Genomic DNA, 8984 nt, shown 5'->3' with positions numbered 1-8984 from the left:
CCTAGGTTGTTATAGACCTCCTACCTCACCCTGGGGCATCCTGCTCCGCACCGTCCATCTCAGATGTGTGGGGCATGGGGAGGGCATTCTAGGGCACTAATCTCCTTGACTGCCAATGCCTGCCTGGACCTGCTTCCTTTAGTCATGACCCGTCCACCGAGGTTCTCAGTGACTTGGTACTCCATGTGGACAGTGGAAGATACAATGTGCATCTCAGAATGTGCCCGGCCCTGGGTGGGGCAGGCACATAAAGTAGCTCAATAAATTGGGGCCCACAACAACATATCTGGGACTACTCCAGGCAGACCTTCCTGAGCCTGCAGGCTGGCAGGAGATACTACTTACAGTTGCTCCTCTCCCTCAGCCATGTTCTCTTCATCCTAGCAAGTATAGCCTTTTCCTCTTTGTGAGGAAAGTGCTTCAGGGAAGAGGGGACTTCAGGGAGGGCTGAGGACCCTCTCAGTTCAGGCCAATCCTCACAGATCCTTGGGTGGTGACATGGTCAACTGCTTCATACAGAGGGGGAAACTAAGGCTTAGCATATGTTGATGAGGGGCTGGGCTCTGCTGCTGAGGCTGGCTACAGAAGTCTGTCCCTCTGTCTGAGGGCCCGAAGGTCTCTTACACTGGGGCTCCTGGAGACCTTGAGTGTTGCAGGTAAGGTTCTTTGACCACTTGTCCAGGAGCTTCAGGCTTGGTTCAGATGTGGCTCCATCCCTGTTTCCTGGCTCCAGCTTGACCTAAGGGTATGATTGTCCCTTTCTAGTGAGGGTGGATGTCTCTGGTGTGGGCTGAGGATCAATTAGGAGCTGGCATGGCCAAACTGGAAACAACTATGAACAGTGGGGCATTTCAACCCTGAATTTCAAACCCAGCAAGTGCTCATATTATGAACTTGCTTTAAATTTTAAATTAATTTAAATTAATTAAATTTTATTCATTTGTTGGATTGATTAATTTAAGTTAAATTTTAAAATAATAAAAATAATAAACCAAGCATGAGGTAGGTATGCCTGCAATCCCAGCACTGAGAGATAGAGGTAGATGGTTAAAGCTAGCCTTATAACTCTTATAAAGCCTAGCTTTATTTAATTGGTTCTGGCTTACAGTTTCAGAGGTTCAGTCCGTTATTGTCATGGTAGAAAGCATGGTAGTATACAGACTGACTTGGTGCTGGGGGAGCCAAGAGTTCTACCTCTTGATCTGAAGACAGCTAGGAGAAGAGTCTTCTGTGCTGGGTGGAGCTTGATACCAGGAGCCCTCAAAGCCCGCCTACACAGTGACACACTTTCTCCAACAAGGGCACACTTCCTAATAGTGCCACCTCCCATGGACTAATCATATTCAAACCACCTCCTGTGACCTGAAGCAAGTGGTGGTTGGAATGAAAAATGGCTCCCACAGGCTCATCTGTTTGGATACTTGGTCTCTAGTCGGTGGAATTGCTTGGGAAAGATTAATAGCTGTGGCCTTGGTGGAGGGCATATGTCATGGTGGGTGGGCTTTGGGTTTCAAAAGCCCACACCGTTCTCAGTTAGCTCCTGCCTCATGCTTGTGGATCTGATGTAAGCTCTCTGCCACTGCTCAGTGCCATACCTGCCTGCTGCCACCATGCTCCCCGCCATGGCGGTTATCAACTTGAACCCTCTGCAAGTATAAGCAAGCCCACAATTGGATGTTTTCTTTTAAAAGTTCCCTTGGACATGATGGTTTGTTTTTTTTTTTTTAATCAGGTTGATGGCATTGATATGTAGAAATTGTATGAAAGGGTTTCATAGGCCTGGAGCCCTTGTGCAGTCTGGCAGTGGACAAAGCTGCAGCCAGATGACCTTCATGGTGACTCTGGGACAATGCTGTCACTTGATTTGTTTATAGTGGGCAGCATGTGACTCTTCCACTTCACCAAGATGGAGCCATCACTTGAAAGTACTGACAAGGGGCTAGAGAGATGGCTCAGAAGTTAAGAGAATGAATTCTTCTTCTGGAAGACCAGAGTTCCTTTCCCAGTATCCACATTGGACAGCTTATAATTTCAGTTTCAGAGGATCCAACATCCTCTCTGGTATGTATATACCAGACATCTGGTATATACATCTCTCTTTGGTATGTATATGGGGCAACCCCTCCCCCCATATACATAATTTTATAAATAAGAAATTAAAATTAAATCATGACATAGTTGGGCATGGTGACACAGCTCTCAGTAAGTTAAAGTCAGCACAGATTATACTGCCTAATTTTTAAAAAAAATTAGTCCTGGCTAGTGATGTAGCTTAGTGGGTGAAGTAGTTGACAAATGGCCCTGGACTGTATCTCCAGCACTACATAAGTCATGCATAATGGCACATGTCTGTATTCTCCGCACTTGGAAAGTAGAGGCAGGAGGACCAGAAGTTCAGGGACAACTGGGCGACACGAGACTGTCTAAACCAGTACAGCCCCTCCCCTTCAAACGCAGCAGAGCTGTCGCCTTCCTTTGCCCAAAGACCCTCCGTGCTGGGAGCCATCTAAGTCCCCTCCTTGAACACCCCTCTTTCTGTTAGTCCACCATGTATCCATGGAGTGCTAGGTCTGGCTGGGCCTAAAATGCATGAGTATCAGGATTGAAGAGATGCTCACTGGTTAGGAATGCACATTGCTCTTAGGAAGAATCCTGCCCCTTTTTCCTCATTGGCCATCTGGAGGCAAGATGGGTCACCAGCAGCTCTACTGGAGTCACCCACGGAAGTTCGGCCAGGGTTCTCGCTCTTTCCGAGTCTGTTCTAACCGCCACGGTCTGATCTGTAAATACGGCTGAACGTGTGCCATCAGTGCTTCCGTCAGTATGAGAAGGACATAGGCTTCATTACGTTGGACTAAGTGACCTTGAATGGATTATTCGACTGTCTACCCAGTGAACTGATCAAGCTAGACTTTGTGCACAAAGAGTAAAAATGTGAAGACCTCTAAAAAAAAAAAAAAAAAAAAAAAAAGGAAGGAAGGACCCTACACCCATTCTGGGCTGCTTACACTCCTGTACATCTCCAGCCCCAGGGGATCCAATGCCCTCTTCTGGCTTCTGTGGGCACCCGTGCTCATGTGGCTGACAGAAATAGAAACAAGAGTCTGAAATGCATGCGTTCTCATCACGGAGCCTGGCTCTGTATGCCCTTCAAGCTGTGGGCTTGCAGTGCACACACCGTGTCCATATTTGAGCTCAATGGACATGTTAGAAAAGCAGAGGCATCTGCGCTGGGAGTAATCTGGCAGCTGATATACTCATCACAGACTCATCCCAGGTCCTGGGTTTATGGATTTATTTCTTCCCCATATGTTTCGGCTTGTCTACAGTCAGGGGCATTAAGTCAACTGAATAACAAACTCGCACGTATGATACATGAGAAAAGGAAGCTTTCCAGTCTCCCTCTGTCCCCTAGAGGATGTGCAGATCCCATGGGAACTTGGCTGTCCTGAGAATTCTTTCCAGATGTTTTTAGAACCATCACCTGTCCCTTTTATACCCGTGGGTGATCTGTGGCTCTGTTCACTCCATTGCCCAGTGTGTACCTCAGCTGGGCAGTTAGCATACCTGTGACCTCCCAGACAACATGGCTAAGAATAACGCTGACCTCAACTGCTGCTGGAAAAGTTCACTGGGACTACTTATGTGAAACATAGTGTCAGAGAAGAAGTGGCTGCTACAGATACTCTTGTCATGAGATAATAGCCCTGGAAAGAGGCAGGTGGCCATCTTGTATCTTCTTTCAGTGGCTCAGCTCCAGAGTTGGGTATCCTGGAAATAGTCTCCTCCCTAGTTTGACCATCTGGGGGCTGACGGGCTGAGGGCCACCCTTCTCGGGCATGCTTTTCAGTTTTGCCTCCTTTTAACAAAATCACGATCGTTTCTTGCCTCCTGGACTACAAATTATTCCACAGGATGTGTGTTCTTAAGGATTTGGTTTCTTTCTTTCTTTCTTTCTTTCTTTCTTTCTTTCTTTCTTTCTTTCTTTCTTTCTTTCTCCTTCTTCTTCTTCTTCTTCTTCTTCTTCTTCTTCTTCTTCTTCTTCTTCTTCTTCTTCTTCTTCTTCTTCTTCTTCTTCTTCTTCTTCTTCTCCTCCTCCTCCTCCTCCTCCTCCTCCTCCTCCTCCTCCTCCTCCTCCTCCTCCTCCTTCTTTTTTCGAGACAGGGTTTCTCTATATACCCTGGGCTGTCCTGGAACTCACTCTGTAAACCAGGTTGGCCTCAAACTCATAAATCCACCTGCCTCTGCCTCCCAAGTGCTGGGGTTAAAGGCGTGCACCACCACTGCCCAGCGTGTTCCTAAGTTTTTAAATCTTTATTTAAGTGTATGTGTATGTTCATGTGAGGGTATGTGCATGCAGGTGCTCACATAGAGACCAGAAGACAGTGTTGCCTCTCTTGGATCTGTAGTTACAAGTGGTTATGAACCACCTGAGTGCTGGGAACTGAACTTAGGTCCTTCATAAGAGCACTTCATGCTCTGAAACTTTGAGCCAGTTTCCACAGTGTGTATTTAAAGCAATAACTGTCATAATAATTCAAATAGGGGTCAGAGACAGCTAGAAAAAGAGGAGTCTCTCCTTTTCATGCCAGGACTCATAGAGGTGGCCACCCATTGGATCCATCCCTCTCTGAAAGTAGGACTTTGGGATCTGGGCTGGACTGAGCACCCAGTCTCTTTTGCCAGCATCTGCCCAAATGACAAATGCAGAAACTATTCCATTTGGTCCGCAGCCCAGGCTTAGCTCTCTGCCAATCAAATGGAGCTTGTGAGTCCTTATTCTGTGTTAGTCTGTGCAACACTGTGGAAGGACTGGGAGTAAAGCTGAGGACCTTACAGGGTCAAGGCAAGAATTTCCCTCTGAGCCACATCCCCAGCAGTCTGCAATATTGTGTACAAAATCAAAAGACTGAGGACAGTGTAGCCCTCCTCAGGAGAGGGTTGCTTCAATAAGTAGCATGTTGTTTATATGATGGAATTCTATATAGCAGTGCAAAGGCAGCAAGGCCTGACCTCTAAGTTTCATTGGGTGAGAAAAGAAAGGCTCAGAGCACCACACCGTATGTAGCCTTTCCTGAAAGAACAGGGAGGTGGGAATCCATCTTCTCATTGCATACATTCCTATCCTTTAGAGAGGCATGCAGTGTTTTTAACTTTCCAAACTTTTCAAATTTTAAAAGCATACCCTTTCAAAGGGAAATAAAGTAGATAATTATGAATGGATTACCTAGTGGCTGGAATGAGTAGAACAAGTGGGGAATTTGTGGAGAGGAGGTTGAGGAAGGGAATATGGGGAAAAAGAGCTAAAATTAACAGTCATTTGAGGGGTAGTATGGGAACCTATTGAAATAGTAACTTCCTAAACTATATGTACCTATATAAAGGTAATCTAAATAAAATTGCCAAATAATGAGGAGACTGAGCCCCAAGTCACCAGATGAAGCTTTCAGTACTAAGATTGGGTTACATATAATTGTTGGCCAGAGGGATATAATGGGAACCTCAAAACAACTCAGGCTGCTGCCAAGAAGATGGGTTGCTCTCCACAAACTGACAGCAAGGTCTCATTGCTGAAGACAACAGCCACACAACCCATTAAACATGGAGAAGTCAAGCTGGTGTCTACATAGAACCTTCACCCCTCCACTCTAGTGCTTTGGTACAGGAAGATACTCTGCATGAAACCAAAGGGGGAATGTAAAACAGCAGGCCAGCCACAAACCCTTTGATCTGCAGTGGTGTCCTGCCTGCAGGATATGAGAGGGCAGTGACCAACCAATGTCTGATTTGGCTTAAGGCCCACTCCACATGATGAACCCATACCTGCTTGGGTGACCAAGAACCAGATACTTTCGGGACCTAGGGTAAAATCAGTTACTGGTCCTAAAACAAACAATAACAATAACAAGCAGTGATAAAACAACTTCTAACGACATTCTGCTATACTCATAGATCAGGGCCTTGTTCAGCCATCGTCAGAGAAGCTTCTTCCTGTAGCAGATGGGAACAAACACAGAGACCCACGGCCGGACATTAGACACACAGAGACCTCAGCACAAGCAAAGCTCATACGAACTCACACACTGAGGAAGCAGACACAATGATGATAAGGTCTGCACCAGGTCCTCGGTGTGTATGTTATGGCTTCCAGTTTAGTGTTTTATGGGACTCCTGAATGCAAGCAAGTGGGTCTCTGATTCTTGGGTCTTCTCTTGAGTTCCTTTCCTTCTGTCAGTTTGTCCTGTCCAGCTTCAGTGTGAGAGCCTTTGTTTTATATTTTATTTTGTTACATTTTATTATTATCTCTTAGCAGACTGTTCTTTTCTGATGACAGAGAGGAGTGGTTCCAGGTGGGCAGGAGGGTGGGGAAAATTGCAAGGAGTCGAGGGATGGGAAACTGTAATCAGGATGCATTAAATGAGAAAAGAATCTATTTTCAACAAAGAAAAAAAACAGGTTTTTTTTCTGAGAGCCTGTTTTAAAAAGAGTGTCATACAGGGTCTTTCTCAAGCAAGTAGGTGGGTCATTTGACTTCTCCATTCCAGTCCTTCTATAGAAGGAATGTACGTAAGAACATATACTTGGCCTGCACATATTCTTCAGGGAGACCATAACCTGGTGTGAAGGAGGTAGGTAATGAGGGGGGCTTGAGAGAGGGGGTTTCCCTGACTTCATGCAGACAATGTAACTCGGTAGTCTTTTTCTTTCCTTTAAAATTTATTTATGTATTTTATGGATATGGGTATTTTTGTCAGCATATATGCCTGCATACCAGGAGAGAACACCAGACCCTATGGGACTACAGTCAAAGATAAATGTGACCTGCTATGTGAATGCTGAGAACTCAGGGGCTCGTTGGTTAAGAGCACCGACTGCGCTTCCAGAGGTCCTGAGTTCAATTCCCAGCAACCACATGGTGGCTCACAAACCATCTGTAATGAAATCCAATGCCTCTTCTGGTGTGTCTGAAGACAGTTCCAGTGTACTCATATAAATAAAATAAATAAATCTTAAAAAAAAAAAAAAAAGAATTAAACTCAGAACCTCTGGAAGAGCCATCTCTTTAGCCTGAGACTCAGTAGTCTTGAACACTCTCTGGGACATCGGGTGTTAAGCATGTAGGTATCACTCATCTCAAAGCCGTGATACCTGAGGATTGAAACACAATGGTAAGTCTCTCTCTGAGACACTACACTGTTGAGAACCCCACTAGCCCCACGTTCGGGCAGCCAAAAAATGTTGTGGCCTGAGAAGAATGTTGAGGCCTGGGCTGCCCCGCGTTTGGCGGCCACTGTATCCCGGCCCAAGCTGCCGCTCCAGTCTGCGGGTCGGGGTTCAGCAAGAGAGAGAGTGAGGGCGGTCGCAAGGAATGGAGACCAGACAGAGTGTGTTTCAATCCCGTTTATTCTTCAGTCTCTCTTCCTCTCAGTGTCTCCTAAAAGTGTCTCCTTCCTCTAAGTGTCTCATTTCTCTGTCTCCTCTGTCTTATTCTCTGATTTCTGTCTCTGCCTTTTATATGTCTCACTTCTAAGCCATGCCTTTTAGTCATACCTTTAATCATGCCCTTAGGTCTTGTCTCTAAATCTGATCTCTATACTTCTAAGTCACTCTCTTAAGTTACACACCTTTAATCTCACACACCTTTAATCTCACACACCTTTAATCTCACACACCCAAGGTATCTAAACCAAGATTATCAGAGTGTGCTCAGCTGTTGTAGGCTATTGTAATCCAAGTCTCATGTCAGGGTATATGGCTCAAGATGGCTGCAAAGCTGATAGCCGCTTTCTGCTAAAAGTCGGTCCCCAACACTACACCCAGCCTTTCCGACTTCAGCTGAGAGAGCCCTGTGTCTAAGGGCTGGCAGCAAATGAAGAGGATGCTGGACCACGGCTTTTGGCTCAGAGGCTGTCCTGCTTCTTGACTAGGGAGGTCTTTTCTAGAAGCTTCCATGCATTGTGGCTTCAGGAGTTGTTTTGTACCTTCTCGTGGGTGCAGTAACCCTGTTGCCTCCTCTTCCTATGGCCAAGATGTAGCTTGCAGTCACTGTGAAAGGAGCCAGGACTAGGGGACAGACTTGTGGTATCAGTTGTGTGTCTACTTCTGCCTTAGCTGCTGTGGTGTGCATGCTTTTATAGGAAGCTCATGACTAGAAGTGGATGCAGCCCCAGGATCAGATGTGCAGAAACCCCAGCGCTGACACTGGTCCTCCTGTCCTGACCCAGCCAGCTGTGTGTCATGTCAAGGACCTGGTGTCATGGAGGTCCTCTTAATACTTGGACAGGTCCCCCTCCCTTTTTCCCCTTCTTCTTCTCCCTTCTCTATCCACTGTAATTTTTGTTTTTCTGGTACTGGGAATGACCCCAGGGCCTCACATATTTGGGGAGTGCTCTACCACTGAGCTGTACCCCAGCCCATGCTGTCTTGAAATAGAATTCTCACTCCATAGCCTAGGCTGGCCTGAAATTCTTGAACCTCCTGACCATCAGGGTCCTAAACATGAGCCGCTGCAGTTAGTTTAGCATCACGTGTATCCCTTTGTGTCGGCCGACTGTGCTGCCTGACCTCAGTTCCCTACTGCCCCTGGGGGTGATTGATGGCCAGAGCTGGCAAACCTGTGCAGCACAGAGAGGGACTGTTCGTGCCATGTGTGTGCCAATAAAGTGGCTGGTGTAGGTCAGAAGCTACTTGGGGCATGCAGAGGTAAACAGGTGTGTTCCAATAAAACTTTATTTATGAAGACAGCACAATAAAGGAAATAATGAACACTGAGAAAAATACAACCTCCAGAGCTGGAGGAAATGCTCCTGAAAAACATGTCTCACAAGAGGCTGCTTCTGTTTCCTTTCTGTTACTGTGATAAAGGGCTTGAACCAAAACAAAAAGGAGGAAAAGATTTGTTTGGCTTATACTTCGGGTCACGGTGTGTCACTGAAGGCAGTCAGAGCAGAAACTTGAGGCAGAAACCATGGAAGAATACTGCT

The 8984-nt window shown here is 46.2% G+C and overlaps 1 pseudogene; it reads left to right on the top strand.

Annotated features, from left to right (window-relative positions):
* Window positions 1-2685: 2685 nt before the first annotated feature.
* Window positions 2686-2858, top strand: LOC117711850 (small ribosomal subunit protein uS14 pseudogene; annotated as a pseudogene).
* The last annotated feature ends 6126 nt before the right edge of the window (window positions 2859-8984 follow it).

The sequence above is a fragment of the Arvicanthis niloticus genome, chromosome 6, assembly GCF_011762505.2.
Source record: "Arvicanthis niloticus isolate mArvNil1 chromosome 6, mArvNil1.pat.X, whole genome shotgun sequence".
NCBI classification, from domain to species: Eukaryota; Metazoa; Chordata; class Mammalia; order Rodentia; family Muridae; genus Arvicanthis; species Arvicanthis niloticus.
The sequence above is the reverse complement of the archived record's forward strand: the minus strand, read 5'-3'. Positions and strand labels throughout refer to the sequence as shown.